We start from the raw sequence: 25,901 nt of genomic DNA on the forward strand, positions 1-25,901 counted from the left end.
AACCGCTGCTCCAGGGACTGGATGATGCTGATAATTGAAACTGCCAAAGACATCATGGCAACCTTAAGTCGAGAAATCTCAGATATGGAGGAAAAATTGAAAGCATCTAATGCAGTTGAAGAAGCCCAAATAAAGTTAGATAAAACCCTAGCAGAAATGAAAGATTTTGAACTCTATCTGACAAATAAAAAATCAGAAAAGTTGAGAAAAGATATTAGATGGTTCACAAAGGAGAAAGCATATCCTTATTTGAACCCGAATTATTACCAAGATGATGGGTCCAATAGTTATGCCACAAATCAAACTTATAACTACAATAGGCGCTATACCAACTTTTCAGATACTGGTTCTTCGGAATCAGATAATGACAATCAACATGATTCAGGAAATGGTCAATACAACTCCGGACCATATAGAGGTAGGCCATCTCAGCGCCCCTTCCCAGGTCGTGGTTTTTTTCCACGGGGACAATTCAGGGGGAGGAATGTCAGATGGCAACAGGACAGGGGGGGACAACAACATCAACAGATGCCCCCACAACCTCAAAGGTATGTGAAAACCAGGAACCAACAATATTGGTGGTAAAGGAGAGAGATACAGGGACTATGCCAATATACAATTTATCTACGACAGAACTTAAAGCAGAAGAGTTATCCTTATTGAGCCGAGGTCTGTCTTTTGTCCCGGCTACTCCCTTAAACAAGTTCAAGCTTCATGAGGATCTTTTTTCCTTTTTTAGAAAAGTAAGACTTAAGAAATTCTTTATGCATAGATCAGAAGAGGTCGAAAGCAGCAACTTATCGCATTGTAAACCCCCCTCCACATTCACCCCTACATTAGACATGGTGGGCCCAGAATGTAATATATTTGAACAGAACGTCTTGAAAGACATTGAACGTATAGTCAAACATCCCACTAAGCCACGTTTTAATATATCACATACAGAAAACATGGCCCTTAATACCATCAAGAATAACCATGATCTGATTATAAAACCCTGTGATAAGGGAGGTGGGATAACGGTCTTTGATAAAGAATTGTATAATATCAAGATGCATGATATGTTATCAGTAGAGGACCACTATAGACCAGCGCAAACTAGAGAACTTATGAGACTCAACACTCAAATTCAGGAAATGACGAATGAGGCCCTAGGTGAAGGATATATTTGTGATGAAGAGCACAGATTCCTCAACAGAGAGTGCCCGGTCATACCTGCTCTTTATGGCCTCCCGAAAACCCACAAAAATGAAGAAAACCCCCCTATGCGTCCCATAATCAGTACCATAGGATCAAGTACAGAACCACTGTCCAAATATGTGGACTCTTTCCTTTGTCCACTTACACAAAAATATGCATCCTTCATTCGGGACACGGGGGATATGATCAATAAAATTGAAGGAATCCCCTTTGACGGCGAATTGGAGACACTGGTAACGCTTGACATTGAGGCGTTGTACACCAACATACCTCAGTGTCAAGCGTTGCAATCTGTGGCCGCTCTCTTGCAGAGATTCCCAGATAACAGACCAGATGGATTTATCCTACAGTGTCTTGCAGTCGTTCTATATAACAACTACTTTGACTTCAATGGTTCCCTCTTTAAGCAGATCAAGGGGACCTCAATGGGGGCTTCTTGTGCCCCCAGTGTAGCGAATGCATTTATGGGGGAGTGGGAACTCACCAATATATTTAACGAGACAGCACCATTTTTTGAAAACGTCTCCCATTGGAGACGGTTTATAGACAACATATTTTTTGTTTGGAGAGGAGAAAGTAATATGTTACAGGAATTTCTTTTGTGGATTAATGCAAGCAATAACAATTTGAAGTTCACTGCCAATTGCAGTGATAGGAAAGTAGAATTCCTGGATATTACAATTGATGGCACTGAAGGTCAACTGAAAGTAAGCCTATACAGGAAACCTACTGCTAAAAATACCATCCTGCAATTTGGAAGCTTTCACCCAAACTGTCAGAAAGACTCAATCCCGTTTGGAGAGTTCCTCCGTATACGGCGGAATTGTACAGATATGGAAGCCTTTCATAGACATGGTGACGCTCTCAAGATAAGACTTCTCAGTCGAGGGTACCCACATCGGTTAGTACGCCATGCGTACAAGAGAGCAAAGTATTATAACAGGGAAGCCCTACTGCAGAGCAGCACACGTGCTTCGGTGGATCAAATCGTATGTGTGATCAATCATTCCCCTATGAATTTCAAGATCAAAAATGCTATTAAGAAAAATTGGAGGATATTGAACACGGACGAAAATGAACCACAGCTACCCCAACCTCTTGTGGCGTACAGAAAAAATCGGAACCTCAGGGATCTGTTGGTTCACACGCGCGAGAAAGCCAAAGAGAAATCAGTACAGAGATCTGTCACAGGTTTACCCTGTATATTGGGCAACCATAGATGTGGAGCCTGCCACGCATGTGGATCAGCGATGATCACAGATTGCCTCAAATACAATGGTGGGGAGGTGAAACTCAGATATCTCACGAATTGCAGAAGCAGTAATATTGTGTATATAGTATTCTGCCCCTGCGAACTCCCCTACATAGGAGAGACAGGCCGTGAATTTAGAATACGGCTGAGTGAACATAAATCGGCTATAAGGACAAAAAAAGTGGCAGCACCATTGGTCCAACACTTTTTAGATCTTAACCATACTGAAGATGACCTGAAATGGTGCATCTTGGAAAAAGTACAACATAAAATGGGTCAAAAAATAGACATTACTCGCAAAAAACGTGAAACGTTTTGGATTTTCCATTATGACAGTGTCCGAAAAGGTCTTAACTCAGATATAGCCTGGTATGTCACAAGATAATTCCAACTATTATGTTACTCAAGAAAAGCTATAATGGCAGGTAGTAACAATATTAGGAACTTGAGGGACTGCAGTTATCACTCTTTCCTACTGTGAATGAAAAATGTAAGATCTGAGGGAGACACATGTATTGTAATGGTACCTGTGGCACTCCTTAGGATTTATAGAGTTTACACATCTGTGCATTTACACACCAACATTTTCTCCTTTGTAAATATAATTTTGAGAAGAGTGTTAAAATAAGTATATTTACATTAGCGTCGTCTGAATACAAATAGATATTACCCTTAATCCTTTGCCATCTAAAAGCGGGGAGTATTTGCAGCCCGATAATTCTTTATGGCGAGTCAATCTTTTATGTTATTAGAAGCACGACAGTATCGTTGCACACTACAAGATGGTGTACTAGCTAAGTCCTGTTTCTATGGCCATTGGAACTTGGGCCGTTTTTTTTCGCGATACTTTGCAGTGCGCGATAGATCAGGAAGAGGGTGCTGAGTATTTAAAAGCCGTCAGCAAACACACGGCTTGTTTCGAACTAAACCTCACAGAAGCATAACGGGCGAGGTACACGGAAGGAATCCGAACAGAGAAGGTAAGAGATCGTGAGAGGCAGGGAGAAACGGGAATGGGGCGCGTGATGATCTAACCAGTCGGAGTCTGCATAGCCTTCCTTGTTTGTAGTGTAGCAGTGAGAACGTGGGATCTCTATATGTCTAGGCTCTGGGGTTTGCGTTTGTATATCGGGCTCAGGCTATATACTTTGTAAGAATACAGAGTTTGAGTTGAGAGTTGAACTGATGAGTAAAGGCTAACGTAGTATTAGGATGATAATATAGAAGTTTTTCACCTCTTAAAAATAACGTTAACACCATGTAGAAAAACACCTAGTTGATTAGATGGGATCACAGGGCATTGATAATTTATGTGTATATACATATTTTTCTTTAGGTAATTACACAAAAGATCTTATGGGACCACCATGGGTGACAACTAAAACTAGCCACAGCGCAGACATACATAAAGGGAATTGGGAAGGACGCCACTACTAAGGTTAGTAGAATGAAGAGTGGTGTAGATCCAGTTACAAGAGAATACCCCAATTTAATTTATAGCAAGACAGAGTATTGATGTGTGTATACGTATCCCTCTGTAGGTATTGCAAAGGAAACTGTATCGGATCACCGTGAGTGACTTTTAAAAGTATCTACAGCACAGACAAAACCAAGGGGAATTTAGAAGGGCGCGACTCCTAAGGTTAGTAGAATGAATAGTTGTGGTGCTATGATCTTAAAATGACACCGTAGCACATGAGAGGTAAAAATTAAAACATCACCTATTCTCTCATGTATAGAAGAATACTATCGCTGGATATCAGAAAACTGGAACAAAACCCTGGCCCCTGTACAATTTGCGGACTTCAAAAAGTGTGCATAAGTAGGTAAAATGAGGCTATTAGAAATGTTGCCATATAGTTAGAGTTCTTATATAAGCACGCTAATAGCGGTTCCTTTTACCTTGTCATCATAGGAATCTATGACAAACAACTGCCCGAGCCTTAAAACGGATATCTCTGTACTTCTGGTGATATCACTAGGATATCGAAACATCGTTTCCTTTCAAGTAGCAACACAAACTGGTTAGTATATGTAGGAGGAAAACTTGGGGGACTATATGGAATAATCTTGCAGAGCCAATTTTAAACTCTCTTGCCTGCACCTATGTCCCTGATTTGATGTGTCACGTCACTGTCACCTCATCATTTGGGTGGTCGTGGGCTGGATTAATGTGGACCAGACAATTTAGTTATAATGAAAGTTTTTAGATTTGAATTCACTTGTATGATAGTACACGATGCTAATATTTTGTATATGTACTTGTAGGTCCCCTGGAGCCCATATATCTTACAAGGTCCTGAAGAAGGTGGTTTTCGGACAGCTATTAAATCCACCGAAACGCGCGTAGACCATTCTAGTGCTGGGTCTCATATATTTTTATAGAGACATCTTGAGTACCTAGTTGGGATATAGTTGGTATTTGTTTTTGTGAGAGTGAAAATAGTGGTATGAGAGTTGTGGTGCATGAATGAAGTGGTCTAGGGGGACTCATTGATATTAGGTGTGTTTTTTATGTAAAAACTATTTTTTAGAAACTGTATAAAATAGCAGAGAAATATATGTATCGACGAACATATGCATTGTAGAACTGATGTCTACTGCTTGTTAAATGCCAAATGGACCAAATTTAGAAAAAAGAAATGAAATATATAAAAAATAAAAAAATAATGAAGAACTTTTTGATACAAATAAAAATGAATCTTTGAGATAAAATGTTGTGTTCATAAGGTGTACTTTTTGAATTGAATAATGAAATGATGTGAAATAATTTCTGCATGTAAATAATCTGGTCGATGAGGGAACATTTTGATACTATTGTATACTTATTCTCCTCTTTTTCCCTGACCCTATGGTCTCATAGAGGAGGTCCCTATATATTGCATAAGCCTTGGCATGTGACATCTCACATTCTTCCTACAGGTATGTACGAGAAGGTTTTAATATTTCCCTCTTCTAACATGAGAATTATTTTAGTGATTCCAATAAGGTCACTATGCAAAAACCCTGAAATGTGTGTAAGTCTTTCAGCATGGTCCCCTCCCATAGTGGTGTTTCCACTGTGACATTGCCCTGCCACTCCAGACAGGCTGTCATTTTATCCCAGGCCACCAAGGTCGTTTGTGTTAATATAAAAAGTGTATTTCTCCCCTTGCCCCCATAGGTGTTGTGCAGACAGGTTGGTGCTGCCATTGAGTGCCTCTCCAATCTTACTGCTGGGATGTTCCTTGGGGTACACATCCAGTCATTTATTAGTTGGAGCTGGGATTCCCAATAATAAGCTTTTAAGTGTGAGATTGCTAATCCACCACTGTGGTTCTACACAGAGATTTCAGCGCTATCCTCTGGTTTACCCATCCCAAAGCAGGGTGAGTATATCCAGTCAGAGGAAGTTTTTTTCAGGTATTAGGAATGGGGTATTCTGCATTAAGTAAAAGATTGGGTAGAGTGATTATTTTTAACAATGACCGCCCTTCCAATTATTGTGAATGGAACAGTTCGTCACCTACATACGCTCCCTTGAAACTCTTAGTAACGTCTCAATGTTACCTTCCAGGAAAAGATCTGCCTGTGGCATTATAGTAATCCCTAACCATTTGAACCCATCCTTCTGTTACCTTTATGTTATGATGTAATTCCAGCTCTATATCCCAGCTGCGACTGTTACAGATAACTCACGTGCCCCAGTTTGATGAATGCATTCAATGGTAAAGGTTACATTTCTATATTCAAATGTACACACCAATCACAATCTGGATAAGGTTGTAATATATTTGTCTTCACATGTCAAACACATTTCGTAATTTTTGTATATATAGCAATGTGACTACACAACCAATGTAGTAGAGTTCTCTGACTAGTGTGGAAAAGATGTAGTAGCAGAATATGACTCTTTTTGATGTTATCCGTGGCAGCAATTAGCTCAGCTGTATATCATTTTGATATCAGAATTGTTACACACGTTTCACAGCTAATACCTGGACGTTCCATGTCAGCCATTACACTCTTCAAATAATCTTAAACTGTGAGAAGCATTAATCAGGTGAATGTGTGAAGTCACAGAGCGACCATCCGTCCATGTTGGTGGAATATCACAAGTTCTTAGTGTCATTTCGACAGCCATAACAAATTCTAGTCTTTGTTATGAATCAATAAAAGTTGTAAATTTTGGGCATATCAATAATAATAATCAATAATTTCATAAGTATTAACATCTCTTAATATTTATAATCTGAAACAATGAAGTGAACTGTCACAACTGTGTTTGACATGGATGACAGCAAGTTGTTTGCAAAGCTTGAGATACCACGGTTATTCGAGTTGGCAGAAGAATTTGGGCATGTTTCGGGATACTCAATCAATAAAGATAAGACAGAAATAATGGAGTGGAATCAAGTTAATAATTATCCTGGGGTAAAAAACTGAGATGAGATATTTAGGGGTCCATTTAGAGCAGAACCTAGAAGACATCCCCCAAAATAATTTGAAGAGGATCTCGAAGGAAGTGGTAAACCTTTTAACTAGATGGGAAAATCTCCCTCTAAATATATATGGAAGAGTGAACTTAGTCAAAATGATTATTTTGCCTAAGATAACGTTTTTATTTAATACTATTCCGTTAACCTTTAACAAACGAGATATCGCTAAACTGCAAGCCAGAATCAGTACATTTATATGGGCAACAAAGGGTTCTAGGATAGCCGGGAAAAAGCTGAGAAGAGGCCTAAGAGTGGGCGGGCTAGCCCTACCAGATTTATTATTTTATTGTTATGCTTTTCATTTTAAAAACTTTAGAATTCTGTTGAATAACCCAGATACTTCACCATTAGGTCTTTTATATAAGACCCTGTTACGAAACACGCCTCAAGGTCAGGTCTCCTTCTTATATAAGTATGGCAATCCCAAGTGCTACAAAAAAGTAAGATTGAAGATGTTAAGGGCGGCCTTAGAAACATGGATGTTTATAAGGAAAACAATCGACATACCATACTATGCGACACAAGCACCAGTGTGGGATTCACCTGGGACTACTGAATGTTTAAACGACCAATTGAGTGAACCACTTAAAAGAGGGGGAATAAAGTGTTGGGGGGATTTACAAGTAGGTTCTAACCTGATGAGTTGGGAAGAAGTGTGTAAGCTTACTCACGGATTATTGACAAGATTTAAATATTATCAAATAGCTTCATGGTGGTCAACACAACTTTGGCAGGAGGAAGAAACTTATTCTGAAGTTTTAGACCAAATAGTGAGAGGAGGAATCCGGAAAAAAGAAGTGGCATACTGGTATGGTGCATTACTTAATCAGGAAGACCAGGTAAAGACTGATGTAATTAGATTATGGGGGGAGGATTATAGAGAGAATGCGGGGAACACAAGAGACATATATAAGGTTTGGTCTGACTCTTTCTCAATGCTACAGGAATTAGTGAAACCGGCTGCTCTGAAGAGAAATCACCTCTTTACGGCTTATAGAGTATATTGGTCTCCAGAAAAGTTGACTAAGGTAACAGGGACAGTATATTGCTGTCCAAGATGTAAATTTCCAGAGGCGGACGATGTCCACATATTTATGGAGTGTGTAGAAATAAAACCTTACTGGAAAGAAGTATGTTCTTTTTATAAAGCTGTTCTGAAGAGACCAATAGATTTAAGCATTGGTATGGTTTTCTTCGGTCTACCAAATGATTATCAAATGAATTCACCTATGTATAACTTTATATTCTTTGTGATTATTTTAGCTAGGAGAGAGATTTGCAGGCTCTGGAAGTCAGAAGATCCCCCGGTATTTCAGAATTTTTAAGAAATGTAATATGTACAAGTGAGAGTGACATGGCATGTGATATAAAAAGTAAGGTGAAGATATGGGCAAACTTGTTATGTTGGAGAGAAAGTGACAATGGGTCCAATGATTAAGCAAAAAAGAGAACACCGTGGATCCTATTTTCCCTAGTAACTAAGAGGGCTGGAACCGGATACATTGAACGGGATTGGAGAAGGTCTCGGTGGAATTAAGAAAAGAACGCCCTATCTTTCTCCGAGGCCTATCCGGAGGGTTGGCCAAAGGTAAGGAGTAGATGGAGGTATTCTATTATGAGTTCTTTTTTTGGCAATATAAGAACTAAACAAAAAAAAACATGGATGACAGCAAGTTGTTTGCAAAGCTTGAGATGCCATGTCACATTATATATACGATAACAACTTTGCGGTGCAAAAAGCTTAGGGGAACAAACATATTGAATTTTAAAAAAGGTTGGGGGGGCACATAAAGTTACAAGAGTAGAGGATTACTGCTATTGTTAAGATATGCTATGGTGTACCGAAAGGTCTAAAGTTAAACAGACGAGATAAAGGGCTGGGTAAAAGGAAGGGCACACCCAGGGATTGCCACCCACAAATAAAAAATAAAATAAAAATAAAAATGTACTTTAGAGCTCATAAAAAATAAATATGGATGTATATTTTAGAAATAAGAATAATATAAGAAAATAGAGCCCAAGGTTTGTCACCCCTCATTGATCTCCAAGTCATCAATTCTCCTGAAAAAACACATGGGTTCCTTGGTGAGGAACTCTTTCTACATAGGTTACTGATCTTTCTTAAGAACCTGATTGTATAGAGGGCATTCATTTAATGTTTTTAAGAATTCAAATATTCTCAGTGCTACATTATAGCTGCTCCACACTAACAGTCTACGAAACCCAATGTGTCACGAGCTGGTATTTCCCAAAGTTGTGTGCATGCATTTTCTGTGTATCTAGAGACAGCCATTACCAATTCTCCTCACATAAATCTATCCCTCCCACCATGATCGCTTAGTAATAATAGTAATACGATCTATATAGGGCCGCTAATCACCAGTGAGGGTCTCTAGGCGCTGTTCCTAGGCAAGGGGAGATTAAGTGATTTTCCCAGAATCACACACAGAATGTTGAGCAAACGAGAGGCTCGATCCCCAGCCTCAAGGTCAGCACATCTGGCCATTATGCCACACCCTCTCCGATCCCGAGTTTTTCTTTTGTAGTGTATCACAGTCTGATGTTCATTCACCCCCTCAAAGTACATAGTATGCAACAATTCAATCAATAAATGTCTCTTTGCAGTATTGTAAATAACTTTCCCCATTTCGTGCCAATTCTTCTACTTTTGCCAACGTTTGCACTTTATTTAGAATTTAATTTATATCTTTTCTATATTTAAAAAAGTGAGCTCCCACTGATGAACTGGCATTATGGATCTGTGCACTAGACTTACCTTATACCCATCTGAGTGTCTCTTTGTACAAGGTCAGGCCACGTACTCATTTTATCAAACAAATGTAGAAATTAGTATCACAAGTGTAACAGTCCTTAACATTCATTCTCTTCTCTGTTTATTTTGGGTGCCTTCTATATTTAAATCCATACATTGGCTGAAGTTGAGGCATGGAAAGGTAAACATCCTTTTTGATTTCAATAATGTATGTCACATTCCGTGGGTTATTCCTGTCCGATCCCCCGGCGCATCAGTCTAACTCACTGTCAGGTCAGGTGCCATAGTAGGTGTACCCTGAGTTCAAACTAATGAATGACTGCATATTCTTGGACATAGTGTGTAGCTTTTCCACAGTAAAACAATAGTTTTTTCTCCTTTTTCTTCTTTCAAGATTAGGTCCTATAATCTCTCCAAATTGTATTGATTCGGAGGTATAATTATCATAACGTTTCACAGGTTTGGTAATTTTGATTTGTTTATATGAATCAACACTCCCTTTATCAGGCTGGTGACCAGCTAATATACGGTCAAACTGCTCCTAACGAAATAAACACCACAAAGTAGTTGTAACCGTCATCACCTGTGCCACTTTATAACCTTTTGATCTCTCTGAAGACCCTAGGTAATCACGAAAGCTCTTACAGTCAGCTTGTTTCTCTCTCTAGGGGCAGAATTACAAGTGTTCTGTAAAGTCCAATGAGCCACAAAACAGGAATTCAAAGTTTTTGTTTTTCTTAAATATATTTTAGCTTCTCAAAGCAGCCCAAATCTTTGCGGGAAGACAGGGGTAAGATGCAGAAATGCAGATTTGCACAAGTTATTCCCCAAAAACTTGTAATACCCGTTATTTTCGCCACACCTGGAATTATTCCCTAAAGTAATATTGATCAAGAGCGAGGAAATTACAGGAATTTTTCTGAGCCACTTGTAATCCACACCCAATGTGCCTCATTGTGGTCTACTAAATCAATAGGTCCTTATTTCCGTGGTTTAAGGTCAACAGATCACAATTCAAATATGAAATGGGAGCCTTCCGATCAATGAGACCCTTCACCTCTTCCTTGAAGTTGTTGATATTTTATAGGGGTGGATGATCCACTTCTAAAGAAGTAATAAAACAAGTGGATACATTACCTCCAAAATGAGATAGGAGATAAGCTGTTTTTATGAGAAAGCCATTGTGCGAAGAAGCACTTTGAGTCAGTATATTGATTGATGATTCTTCTTTATTTTAACATAAAGTAGATATAACGTCCTATCCACAAGACAGCCAGCAGCAACTGACATCCTGTGCCAGGCAACCAAGATAGATTCACAATACATTCTAGGTTTCCTAGGAAGCAAGTTCTAAATGAGAATGTGTGCTAACAAGTATAACTTGAAGATAGGAAAGCATTACTACACACCCTCCCCACTACAATATAAAACACCAAAAATAAGAAACATGTAATCACTTTAAAACATAGTTGAATAGTTTAAGTGGACCTTTGAGAGAACAATTGCTCCTACGCAGACGAGTAATTTCTTTATGAGAAACGATATCTCGATTTTTATGACAATAAAAACCAGTGCGTATTGGAGAAATTCTATTTAAATTCCAAATGCGACCATCATCTAGTCGAACAGCATTAAGAAACAATTTAGTTACAGTATGTGGAGAGGAGTATTTTGCACTACCACACTTCTGAGGCAAACATACTCTCACACGGTCACCCACACTAACTAAAGTACGAGAGACAGTATTTCTCTTGTCAAAATTGACTTTTCTTTTAGCAATTTTAAGATCCTGACAAACACCCCACTCAGTGTTTTCTTTATTGTCACTATCAGTATCTTTCCCTCTCATTCAGGTCTGAAACATGTATGTATTGGGAATGCGACCTCTGAACAGCTCACAGGAAACTTTCTCTGTAGTTGAATGTGGGGCTAAACGGTAGACCATCACACACTCTAAAATAGCTGTTTTCCAGTCACGATTTTCTTCTTTAGACAGTTGTATTGTTTCCTTAAGTACACAGTTGAATCTCTCTACCATTCCATTGGATTTGCTTTGCACGCGTGGGTTTGTATCCCATTCTCGTCGCCAGTGTGAAGAAGCACTTCGAATCAGTATATTGATTGATGGTTCTTCTTTATTTTAAGATAAAGTAGATATAACGTCCTATCCACAAGACAGCCAGCAGCAACTGACATCCTGTGCTAGGCAACCAAGATAGATTCACAATACATTCTAGGTGTCCTAGGAAGCAGGTTCTAAATGAGAATGTGTGCTAACAAGTATACCATGAAGATAGGAAAGCATTACTACACATTGCTCTGCAAATAAAATGAAATTGGCAGTGAGGCTTGAAAATTGCTAACTATTTATTTCACTAACTAGTTGTCAAGGTGCACTAAGGCAACAGTAGAAAATACCTGCAATGGCATCAAATCATGTTGTACTGAAGAGGCTGGATTTGAATTGGGAATTGGTGGGTACTGCAACTCAGGGAGACTGAGGAAAGCAGAGTTTGGTTGAGTTGTAGCTATCTCAGGATTCCGAAACATTTCAGACATCAGGGTCAGAAAGGCCATGGAAAGTATGAAGTCATCACAGTAGAGGTTGGGCTTGCGAAAACACTAGAAGGTACAATACAGTTTCCCTTGACCTTCTCCGTTCTGGATTAACATCAACACTTCTGGGATTTTATTTGGGTAGTCAGTATTTAAGGCCCTTCCAAGATGGAGCAGACACTTGGTAACAAGATAATCAGCTGCTCCATTAAGAGCCAAAGAGAGCACAAGGATCAAGAACGCATGGCGGATCGCCCAAAGATTCATGAGACTGATTAAATATTAAGAAAAGACTCTGGGAATCCAGGGCCTCAGACCGTGGAATGCCATGAATCCAAATCTGAGGGCGGAACCAAGCTAAACCTGGATCATGAAAGTCCGGCTTTCCCATAGTTGCTCTCCAACCATACTCAGCACATAACTGCAAAGTACAAGACTGAGACATTGATTGACATATAACCTGCCACTCAGTAAAATGTTCTTTTATGGCCGCCACTCTTTGTGGCTTCTTCTGGGACAACCAATACTTATCTGTTCTTCTCTACATCCAAAGATAATAATAATAATCCTTCAGGTGCAGAACACGTTTCAACTCACATTACATTAAGTATGACCAGGTGTCAAAATGGGGTCGATTATATGATTTAGCAAGACACTGCTGACAACATATGACAATATTGTCCATTTAGCGTACTGCAAGACACTCTAAAATAGTAACACTCATTGTATAGCTAGTGGGCCCTACACAGCCTGGTTGATAATTTTCTGTGGCCCCGCACAGAGGCCATCCATGAAGTTATGCAATACCAAAGCCCTTCTAAAACCTTATAACAGCAAAAAGATCAGGAATGTTTAATAAGGGTGCCTAAGATATCATTGTCAATACAGACATGTTCTCAGTGAAGATTTCTTTTTAGGTTCCGATAGCATGCAGTCAACAAACCTATCACTACACTATACATAGAGTGGACTTTCATTCAGCCTCCTTGAACCACTGGCTTTCCTATGACGAGCCTCTTTCAGCCAATCACTGGCGACTTTGTCCATTACATCTTGACTCTGTGGAGTATTCATCTGTCACCTAACTCTACTGGTGGTTCGTGTTTATTTATACTTCCTCTCCATATCTGTATGTGTATTAAACTTCACGGGGGACTACGTTACAACTATAGCTACTACTGCCCCCTCTTGAGCTTCCCAGGCTAATGTGCTAATGCTGCATTGAACCCAGACCCATAGTCCTTGCCAATACTTATTCTTACAGTAAATAAGACAAGCAAAAAGGCAGGATCTGCAGGCTGCATCACTAACTTTTATCTTTGGCATGCAGTGATAACTTTACAAGAACACGCGATAGATGTTAGGTTGCAACATATTGTAATGGCACAGTGAATTATGGGAGCATGGATGTAACTTGTTTGGCAGACTTCTGGCCAGGGCCATTTTGACCTAATATTTGCATAGTGGGTGTATTGACTCTAGGATTATATAAATCCTCGTAGAATTCAGGAAAGCAGTCAGGATATTATTAGTGTCATTGTTCACGGTATCATTTGCAGAGATTTATTTAGTAACATTGACGTTAGTCTTTGGTGCCTTTAGCCTGTATAGACATATGTTTAATTTCATTATCTGCTTTTCGTTGCACTGTGTGATTTTTTTCTTTTATATCCAAGTTACCAGTAACATCCAACCTTTATTTGTGTTAGTCATGCTTGATTTTGTAGGGAAAACAGGGTTAAAACATTGTGTATTTTCCCTCGATTCTTATGTAATCTCCTAGTAGAGTTATCTCCTTGTCTGTCAGTGTGTTTGATCTGTACTGCCGCATGGGTGGGGGTAACATTCAACTTTTCAGGACTCTTCCCCTCCTCCTTCCACATCAGCATCTCAATCATGCTAACGATATGACCCCTTTTAGTTAACAACATTTTCCATGTAACTGTAAAACAATTGGGGCACAACATCTCCCGGGGTAGATACCTCCCCAGGAGGTGAGTCCAGTGTGTGTGATGCCCGTAAGGGTCGTCCTTGCAGCACCAGCCACGCTGGTTCCAATGGCTCAAGAACTGGACTTGGCCACATTTGGCAATCAGGTCTCCCAACAGAGAATTCCAGGTGCTGTTAGAAAGATGCAGGTGAAGTCTTTGATGGCCCTAGGTCTTCTTAACAGGAGGCAAGGACACACGATCCCTGAGACAACCTGGGAAGCAGGGACCAGGAAGCAAAGTCCAGTCCTTTTACTCCCAGGACACAAGCAGCAAGCAGCAGGCCAGCACAACAAAGTAACAGGTAGAGTGGCAGTCCCTTCTACAGCATCCAGCACTTCTTCCTGTTATGATTTAAAAAGTGTCAGAGGTCCAATACTTATACCCCTTTCTGCCTTTGAAGTAGGTAAACTTCGAAGGAAAGTATTTGTAGTGCATAAGACCCAGCCTTTCCCTGGCTTAGCTCCAGACACACGCCAGGGGGGTAGAGAGAGCTTTGTGTGAGGCCGGGATCAGCCTTGTTCAGGTGTCAGTGACAACTCGTCCCACGGTCACCATTCTAGCTCAGGAAAGCCCATTGAGATATGCAAGGCACACCTCAGCTCCCTTTGTGTGGCTGTCTAGAGTGAATGTACAAGAGCCCAATTGCCATCCTCACACAGAGGTGGATTCTACAGACAGCCAGAGGCACAGAATGGTTAAGCAAGAAAATGGCCACTTTCTAAAAGTGGCATTTTCAAACACACAATTTAAAAACCAACTTCACCAAAAGATAAACTTTTAAATTGTGAGTTCAGCGACCGCAAACTCCAAATCTCTATCAGCTCCCAATGGGAAATTACACTTAAAATATATTTCAAGTCACCCCATGTTACCCTATGAGAGAGATAGTCCCTGCAATAGTGAAAAACGATATTAGCAGTATTTCACTATTAGGACATGTATAAGACAACAGTGCATGTCCTTTGGAATACACTGCACGCTGCCCTTTGGGGTGCCTTAAGCATACCTTAGGGGTAGCTTACATAAAGCTATTATTGTTTACAGTCTAGGGAGTTTCGTAATAATAGGGGTACAATACAGGGGTGCCCTTTATCCCCTCTGTTGTTTGCCTTGTATCCTGAACCTTTTATTCGAACACTTATGATGCACGAAGGTATCCGGCCACTATCCTCCGGACTTAATGAGTTAAAACTCAATGCTTATGCGGATGACATCGCAATCTCCTCGACAGACCCAGTCCGGTCTGTAGTTGTAATTAATCAAGAGGCTAATAGCTTTGACGTCTTTTCTGGATACAAATTGAACATCAATAAGACCCAGATTTTGTTGAACTTGATCCAGCGCCCCTATAGAAAAACTGTCTCAACAAACCTACCCAACACCATGATACTCACCATTAATCATAAATCACTCACAAGGCCCATAAACTAACGAGACAATTTTTGGGCAACTGAATCATGTGACCTAATTAATCGGAACCTATTCACAATCTATTTACACTTTTATATACAACTGCAGTTTAACATTTCTTACCATAGTTTTATGCATTTATCATATTAATTAAGTCACTTAGGCAAATGGATCAGCTGATGATAACTAGACCATGAATAAACAAGACCAGCTTGTCGAATCAAAATCTAATTTATTAATTTTATTCTTCAAAGAAATAGCGTTTTATTTAATAAATCATTATTTTATTAGCAAATAAACAGCATTTAATGAGGAATGATCAATTAGTTTGACATTTTAAAGCAAATCAGGAAGCATGTTTAAGGCAAAATGACAGTTTCCAATCCCTCAAGCTATTTCCCTAACTATTCTTTGCTCCACCTGTAAGGGAAAAATCATTTAGGCCTATTATCCTTACGTGCGCCAAGAAAGTTCAACGGCACGACACGCCCTTCTGGAATCGGAAAGCGAGAAGCGCCCTCCTGTCAAAGGGGCCAAGTTTTATACCTTTTCTGTCTAGCTAATCTCACTAAAATGTATTCTTTCTCTTGCCATCCAGAGTTCTTATTGGCTGACAGATGTCAGTCCATGTCAGCTCATCATGTTCCCATCCCAAATCCGAGCCTTTTCTGAGACTTGATTGTCCGACAAAATACATGTCTTTTGGCTTCCTCGGAAATGCAACATTTCTTCAAGTAACAGTCCGTTACTTCCTTAACTTGGCAGATTTGCCGCATCCTGTCCTTGATTTTGTCACATTCAGAGCACGTCTTGCACAGAAAACTATTCATTATATTTCTTTGACAACTGTCGATGTGGTAAAGTTTCCACTTCTGAATACGTGCAGGACTCCACTCTGGACAGGATTCTAAACACCATCTTTAAAACGCTAGGCCTTAGGCCTCTCTCTCGGAAAATAATATTCAAACAAACACAAGACATTAATTAATTAGAGAATTGAGACCCATTCTGTTACCCACCCCCTTTGCTAATTATTAACCCATTAATTTATGTTACCTAGCTTAAGCACAAGCCACAGAATTCTCCACAAACTTATGTCACATAAAGACGAAAAGACATAACATAGGCACACAAATAAGCACATGCCATTAGTTAAACAGCTGCATTTAATACTGACAAAGACAATAGACAAGGTTAGTTTATTATTTTCACCATACTTGCAAGTGCAACAAAAGTGCACATGTATTAGTCCCCCGCGTCATGTAAATGCATTTTAATCTAAGTTGGTTAATACTTCACCACAAATCAATTAATACGGTTATTATTATGGAAGTTTAACTTTGCGAGTCAAAACAAAATATTATTCTGAAACTCACTCCATCAACTCCCTCATCTGGTGATTTCAAAATCACCAAACTACACCCAAAATTTTAGCAAACATTTAAACCCTTGAACATGTTTTGACTTTCACTGATTAGTGTTTCTAAAGTTTTTTTTCAGCAGTCTGCTTGTAACTCTCATACTGTGATCTGCAAAACTCTTCTAGTTCTATTTCCTTATCTTGTTCCTTTCTGAGCTTATAAATTCTCTTCTTTTCCCTTAGATATTTCTTTCTTTTGTGTAGCATGCAACTAATTTTCAACATAAGTATTACAAAAACTATACCTAATAAAGGAGTCAGTATTTTGCCTAAAATTGAACTACCAATCTCTTGAAACCAGGTTTTGATTGCTGCAAATGTTTTGCTCAAGCGTTCTGAAAAATCTTCATCTTCTAAAGGTACAATTTCTGATTGTAATTCTGTAATGTTCTTAATGTACATCTCAATATTCTGACTCTTGTCAGGAATATATGTGCAGCAATGCTGGACATGTAAAATTCCACAAACTCCTCCCTCTTTTGCTAGCAGAATATCAACGGCAAGACGGTTCTGCATAACCATAGATCTCATGGCAATAATTTCAGTATCCACTAGCTGGAAACCACCGGCAGTATCAGTTGACAATCTGTCAACAATTGTGGACAATTTTCTGATTTTAACTGCATTCAGGGTTATACCCACGAAAGGTATTACTGCACCAAAAATATCTCCCAAAATTTCTGAAAAACTTTCTCTCTTGAATCTACTCAGATGATTGCTAATTTCAAATGAACCCTTTACATTTCGATCTACATGAAATTTTTTGGGAAAAACTAATCCGATATAGCAAGTGCCATACCAGTGATCTGGGAGATTATAATAGGCCTTATCTCCACACACAAAATAAATTCCAGGAAAAATTGGATCTTTACCACCTTTAAATCCCCATCCACCTAAGATTTGATAAGTATCCTCACATTGACTTGCACCCACAAAGTAATTGTCAAAAAGCGTGTTGTCTCTCCTAATACAAAGCTTTCCACTAACAGGTTTATCTATGTGAATAGCAACATTTTCAATTCTACCATTTAACTTTTCATCCTCAATTTGCCAAAACTTAGATTTGGTTTGTTTCAGCATCTCATTTCTTTTATAAATTACTCTTCTCTCTTCAACTAAGTTTAAGAAAGACTGTTCTTCAGCTCTCAATTTACAAGTTAAATTGTTTCTAAAAGCATACTCATAAGTGAGTTCGTTAGTTACGATGAAGAATTCCCTCATCTGTTTAGCTTGTTTATGCTTATTCAAGCTTTTATCAACTTTTAAGTTTGCAAAAATGTCGTGACCTGTTTGATAAAACAGACTAGCTATTACGCTGCAAGTAATGCCATAAGTAAGGGGAAGCATATTATATGTTACCCCTTCAGAAACAGAAGCAGGTAGTTTCACACAAATGTAACAATCCTTGACATCCATGACCTTAACATATTCAGATAAAAGTCTTGAAAAAGTATTACTAGAAAAATCACCAACAGATCTATCTTGGTGGATCTCTGGTTTGTGATCAATAACTCTGTTAGTTTTGCCTGCTGTACCATGATTATCTTGTTTAGCCATAGTTTTACTTGTCATATTAGCTTTGTACATCTCTTTGTCAACTCCAAAAGGGAAAATGACAGCCAAAATTAACCAGACCAAGATTATTAAAACCACACAAATAAAAGACATTTTACAACACCTTCTTAGAATTGAACATCTTGAATTTCTGTTAGTAGTAGGCATCTTTACTCTGTAACAAGAACCTTACAAAAAAAATCAAAAATTAAAAATAAAAAATTTCTAAATATATACACCCCCCTGTTTTTAATTTTTTTTTTAAAAAAAGCAAACCCTACTTTCTAACAACTTTTCTTCGACCTTGCGTCTTACATCAAATGTGTTTTTTCAGCTAACACAATTTCTTCGACCTTGTGTCACCTAACACAATTTCTTCAGCCTTATGCTAAAAACAGATTTCAACTTTGAATTTAAACAAAATCAGTCATTATCACTTGTGTCATTTAAATCTTCCTGACTACAGCTATTTATCTCCACTATTGGTGGGATTATAATATAAGTCCACTCAGGGGGCTTGTACTTCTGGTTAGGTTTTACAACTCTTTTCGCCCTACTGCTAATTACTTCAACCTTTTTCCCTGCTTGAATTTTCTTATCTGTATCTCCTTTTTGACTTGATATTTCATTAATTTGCTCTTTTGATCTGTTGACTAATTTGAATTTCAGACCTTCATTCTCATTAGGCCAGTTATCTTTTTTTCTTGATAATTTCTTCTTAGGTTCAGTCGAGTTACACTCTGCTCTCCAAGCTCTTTTTCTTGAACTTTTCACTTGGATTCTTCATCACTTTCATCTGATTCAGTATCTGAGATTTCAAATCTAAATTTAGGTACTTCTTTACTCGGCAGTTTCACTCCGTTAGGAACATCATTCTTATAGCTGGTACTCGGAATTTCGTCTTCTTCTTCTTCTGCAATAACTTCCAACTTCCCAGTTTCAGAATTACCGTTCCTGCCTTCAGAGCTTCCAATCTGCTTTTCAATACTCTCCTGATTTTGGACTTGATCAGACTCTTCTTCTTCTTCCTTTTCTAGCAAATTTTCATCATCTTCTGAGTCAAGTATCACAATTTCTTCAGTATCTTCATTCAATGCCTCATTCGCATTTGAATTCTCCAGATGTCGACCTTCTTGTCGATCTTCAGTATCTGGATTTCTTTCAGGTTCTTCTTCAGAATCTTAACAGTTGTAGTGTCACCTTCGTCAGGATTTTCAGGTGTTGGCACACGAATGGTGTGATTAGCATGAATCCACCTTTTCAATCCTCTGCACTTTACTGAATTTGTTGTGACAAGAATCACCTGTCTTGCTTTCTGCCACCTGGGTACTAGACAATTTCTCCTCCGATGTATTTTTGTCCTCACCCAGTCTCCTGGTAACAGATCATGAGCTTTTTCCTTCTCTCTTGTGATCGCTTCAGTTCCCACCTGATGGAACACAGAAGTCACGACGTCAGAAAGGTTCCTACAGTATTCCAGAATGACGCTATCATTTATACTCATTAATTTACCAACTGGAACAAATGCTTGTCTCATGACTCTACCCATAAGTATATCATGGGGGCTCAAACCTGTCTTTTTATCAGGAGTACTTCTTAGAGACATCAAAACAAGTGGAAGTGCGTCAGTCCACTTTATTCCTGTAGCTAGACACATTTTAGCTAGTCTATTCTTGATTGTACCATTTATTTGCTCAACAACACCTTATGCTTCTGGTCTGTAGGCACAATTCAGCTTTTGTTTTATATTTAATGCTTCACAAATCATTTGTAATAGTCTGTTTTCAAAATGTGTGCCTCGATCAGTTTCAACAGTCACTGGAAAACCGTACCTAGGTATGATCTCCCTTAAAAGCAATTTTGCAACAGTAACTGAATCATTGTGACGTGTTGGGAACGCTTCCACCCATCTTGAAAACAAACAGACTATCACCAAGACATATCTCAACTTGTTATGGGGTGGCATGTCCATTAAATCCATTTGCAATCTAGTAAAAGGACCACCCTCCCGTCCTATGGTTCCCATGCTCACAACTGTTTTTCTGTTTGGGTTGATCTGCTGGCAGATCAAACATCTCTGACAAAAAGATTCTACAATTAGCCTGAACTTTGGATTGTACAATGTTTGCCTGAACAACCTAATCATTGAATCTCTTCCAATATGACCTGGACCATGATACATTCTAGCCATGTCAGCAATCATGCTATTTGGCAAAACTGGTCTGTCATCTTTGTAAACCCAAATCTCATCTTCTTCTCGCTGTCTGCAACCTGCTTTTAACCATGTGTCTTTTTCCTCATCATCTGCCTCATCTTGTAAATCTTTTATCCCTTGCCATGTCTCAACTACAGATATTAGCATAAGTGAGTTCAAAACATGTTCATTGTTTTTCTCCCGATTGATTGACAAATTATTTTTCGCACAGAACCTTGCTATCTCGTCAGCATAAGCATTTCCTTTAGTTATATAATCGTCGCCTTTTTTATGCGCTGTACGTTTCACAACAGCGATTTCCTCTGGCAGCTGAATGCCGTCGATCAATCTCTTGATCAATTTTGCATTCCTTATTGGTGTCTCCTCAGAAGTTAAATAACCTCTTTGAGACCAGAGCTGACCATAGTCATGGACTACACCGTATCCATACTGACTATCAGTCACTATGGTAATTCTTAACTCCTTTGCTCTTTCACATGCACGAATCAAAGCAATCAATTCTGCTACTTGAGCTGAACGAATTCCTTCGAGACAGGAAGCCTCAACTACATCTGCAACTGTGCAGACAGAATATGCTGCTCTCAAAACAACTTCATCTGTTCTTAAGCATGAACCATCAACAAAGTAAACAAAATCTGATTCAGGTAATGGGACATCTTTAATGTCCTGCCTGGGTTTAGTGCAATATTCTAAAACGTCCAGGCATTCATGATCAATGTCATTCTCATTTTTGATCTCTGTTACTGTACCATCAGGCAATAATGTGGAAGGATTTAAATTCACACATCTTGCTATTGAGACATTATCTGATCCCAGAATTACTTTTTCATATTTGGTTAATCTGTTACTTGTCAAATGCTGTGTTTTGCTTCTGGTAAGAAGAATCTCAACTGAATGGGGTACATAAACTTTTACCGGAATCCCATTATAATTCCTTCGCTCTGTTCAAGGCTTACACTTGTTGCAGCCACTGCTTTTAAACAGCCAGGTAATGCTTTTGCAACTGGATCAAGAACTGCTGAGAAATAGGCTATTGGTTTTCTCAGTTGTCCATGTCTTTGAATTAGAACTGATAATGCACATCCTTCCCTTTCACTGCAATACAACTCAAATTCCTTCTCATAGTCTGGCATTCCCAATGCTGGTGCTTCACATAAACTTCTTTTTAACTGTTCAAAAGCTTCTAACTCAGTTTCTGTTAGAGTAATCAGATCTTTTATGTCTGCTTTTGTCAGTCTTTGAAGTGGTTTTGCAATTACTGAAAATCCACTAATCCATTGGCGACAATAACCAACCATTCCCAAAAACATTCTGACCGGTCTCTGTGTCTTTGGAGGTTGCATTCCCTGAATCATTTTAATTCTCTCAATTGTCACCTGCCTGATTCCTTTTGCAATCCTGTGACCAAGATATTTTACTTCTTGTTTGCAAAACTGTAATTTTGCAGGAGACACTTTATGTCCCTCATCTGCCAGATGATTCAAAAGAGTAATGGTATCTGTTACACAGTTATCTCGTGTTTTTGCAGCTACTAGGAGGTCATCAATGTACTGCACTAATGTCGATTTTCCAGGCAAATCTAAGTTTTCCGAGGATTTCTTTAGCAACTGATTAAAAATAGATGGACTCTCTGTATACCCTTGTGGGATACGACACCATGCTAATATGCGATCCTGGAACCTAAATGCAAAAATTTGTTGGCTTTCTGTATGCAATGGAACAGTAAAGAATGCATTGCAGAGGTCTATGACTGTATACCATTCTGCATCATGCGGAATCTGATAAAGAATTACCGCAGGGTTTGGAACAACTGGACAACATGGAACAACTATCTGATTAACCTTTCTCAGGTCTTGAACAATCCTAAAAGTTCCGTTTGGCTTTTTAATCCCCATAATCGGTGAATTGCATGGACTGCTTTCAATTTCTTTTAGAACACGTTGTTTTATAAATTTCTCAATTACAGGTATAACACCTTCAATAGTCTCTGCCTTCATTTTATACTGAGGAATATTTGGAAAATCTACTCCTTGTTTCACTGTAATTTTAACTGGGTCAACATTTTTCATCAAACCCATTTCACTTCCTGTCAAATCCCAAATTTTAGCATTGACTGTCTTTTAATTCTTCTGGAAGATTATCTTTATCAAATGCAGGAAATAATTTACTTTCCTCTGCTTCATACATTAACATTGTTAACCTGTAAAGCCCATCTTCCTCTTGAGTTTGAAGCTCAATACCATCCGGTGAGCAATATATTTTACAATTCATCTTACATAAAATATCCCTCCCTAACAAGTTTACAGGACTGCTGTTACAAACTACAAATCTATGTTTGTCTTTAAATTGACCAATTTCAACTTTGACAGGTTCTGTTAAATCTGTTTTAATTTGCTGATTAGCTACACCAACTACTTGGATGGTATCACCAGAGAGAGGCAGGTTTTCTATTTCCACTGATCTAACAGTAGAACGGGTAGCACCTGTGTCCACAAGAAAAGTGATTTCTACATCATTCACTTTACCATTTACAAATGGACCTGATTAGTCTACCTCAAGAGTGGCTCCAAGCAATCAATCAGGAGTTTGTTAAAGCGCGACTACTCACCCGTAAGGGTCTCAAGGCGCTAGCACACACTCTTCCTCCTCTCTCAGGCACCGTCATAAGTAATCCTCAGAATCACTCCCTCCATTTTCTTTCATCAAATATTGTTGAGAAACATTTTGCACATTCACTCTTTGCGATCTGTTTACCTGCTCTCCTCCGCAGAATCCCGTTTCTGTATTGTATCTCTGCACATTTACACAATTTGGAAGTGGCGGTTGTGGAATCTGACTCTGCTGATTCACTACCTGTCGCTGTAGCTGTTGATGTAGCTTTTGCTGTAGCTGTTGCTGCAGATTTACCTCATTCTGCATTTGCGGATTTAATGATGCATTTTTAAAATTTCCGGGCGGATTTTTACATTCGCGCTTCCAGTGTCCAATTTCGCCACAATTAAAACATGGGAGTTTTTGCTTTAACTCTACAATATTTCCCTTCAATCTAGGCTTATTACCTTTACATTTACCTTGATTCTGATTAACATTTTTGTTTTCTAAGGTTGCTATTTTCTGTTCAGCTACCTTCACCTGTGCCCACATAGCTTTCTCCTTTAGCTTCTTTTGTTTTGCGTCTATTTCATCACTACAATATTTTGCTTTTCTCAAAATGTCATCAACTGATAGTGATTGCCAACCAACAATTCCATTTCTAATCATCTCACCAATTTCAGGTCTTAAACCATAAACAAACCTGTATATAAAGTGGCTCATATCCTTTTCACTTAATTTTTCATAGCCACTGTATTGTTTGAATACTAGCAGTAATCTTTCATAGAATGAATGTACAGATTCTTTTGGCTCTTGATTTGTTCTGTCTATTTTAACCCAATCAACTTCCTTAGGGGCAATCTTGTTTTTCAACCACACAATTACTTTGTCATACAGATCCATAACATCTGCTGATGGGGCACCTGTTATTCTATCTCGAACAGGTTCTTCTTTGGGCCAACTTACAGAAATTTTACATTCTGTCCAACGATCCGATGGGACAACAATGTCAAAGAATCCATCTAGATCAATCCACAGAACTTTTCAAACTTTAATAAATCTATCCACCTGTCGATACCATTCCACAGCCTTTTCTCTCAGCCGAGGGAAATCATTGGTGAACAATAAGATGTCCTGCCTTGTCCAAGGATCATGCACATACCCACCTCCTGCTATTTCTCTCATTGGAAACTGATTTGCTACTTCACCTGTTTCTCTTTTCTCTTCCTCTCTTTTCTTTGTCCATTTTACTCTCCATTTACTTAATTCACCTTTTTAGAAACACAATTCATTCTTTTATATGAATTATTCTTCCTGTAGTGTTCAGGTTTTCAATGTCTTTTTCAGTAAAATCTACTCTGTAATGTTTTCCCAAATTCTTTTGCCTGCTCAAATCAACTTCCAATTCAGTAGCTAATTCTTCTAACTGTTCGTACTTGGTTTTAGTTTTCCATTGTATGCTATTACAAATAAACAATAATTCTTCATCCTGATACAGCTTTAAATTGTCTGGTCCAATTGTGCCAATAATCAATTCCTCCAAATATGCTTTTAATTTTGCAACATCAAGTAATTTAATTTCTGGAGTCTTTGGGGTATGCGTTAAATCTATTTTATTTATGCTCTTTCCGGCAAATCAGCATCAGATTCTGCACCTGTTGGTTTTCTACATAACGGACTTTGATTAAAAGTTAAATCAGGCATCATTGTTTTTTCTCCGTGAATTTCTGATAAATCTGAATAAAATTTTTCAGCCACTTTCTGAATTTCTGCATTTAATGGAATAGTTAAAGCTGAATGTCTAACTTCTTTTTGATCAAATACTGGTGGAACAGGTCCAATTGTTACTGGTACAGTTACTGCTGCCATGCTTTAAGTTAATTGCTGTATTAATTCATCTTTTGATCGGATATATTCTGAAGTATTTGGCATTTCCCCACAACCTTCTGTTCTCATTACATTTCTTTGGGTTTCATTTCTGCGAACTGGGGTTTCAACATAATTTCTGTTTTCTCCAGATATACTGGAACTAGATCTTGTTTCTACTCTTTCAGGAGTTTTTGCATTATTCGGGTATAATCCGGGTGATGCCTCATCAATAATTTCTCTAGGAGGTGCACTTGGTGAAGTTCCTGAAGGAACCATCGGAGTAGACCATGTACAAGCTGGTTGATAAGGAGGAGGCTTTTTCGGTTTTGTAATATAAATCTCTTCTAAAACTGCATCTTCTAATTCACTTTCTTCAGCATTATTATTTTTCTTTTGGGCACTGTTTTGACTAGATGCCTCACCAAATCTTGCTGGATACAGACCATCACATGCACTACGTCTCCAACGACGCATTCTATCTTCATGAGTTTCTTGATCAATGTCTAATCTGGTACCTCTTGTTATACCTTTATTATCCCTTTCCAATTGGAACATCTCATTCTCCCATTCAGCTAAAGCCTCAAATTGTGT

Source organism: Lissotriton helveticus, chromosome 2_1 (genome assembly GCF_964261635.1).
Source record: "Lissotriton helveticus chromosome 2_1, aLisHel1.1, whole genome shotgun sequence".
Taxonomy (NCBI): Eukaryota; Metazoa; Chordata; class Amphibia; order Caudata; family Salamandridae; genus Lissotriton; species Lissotriton helveticus.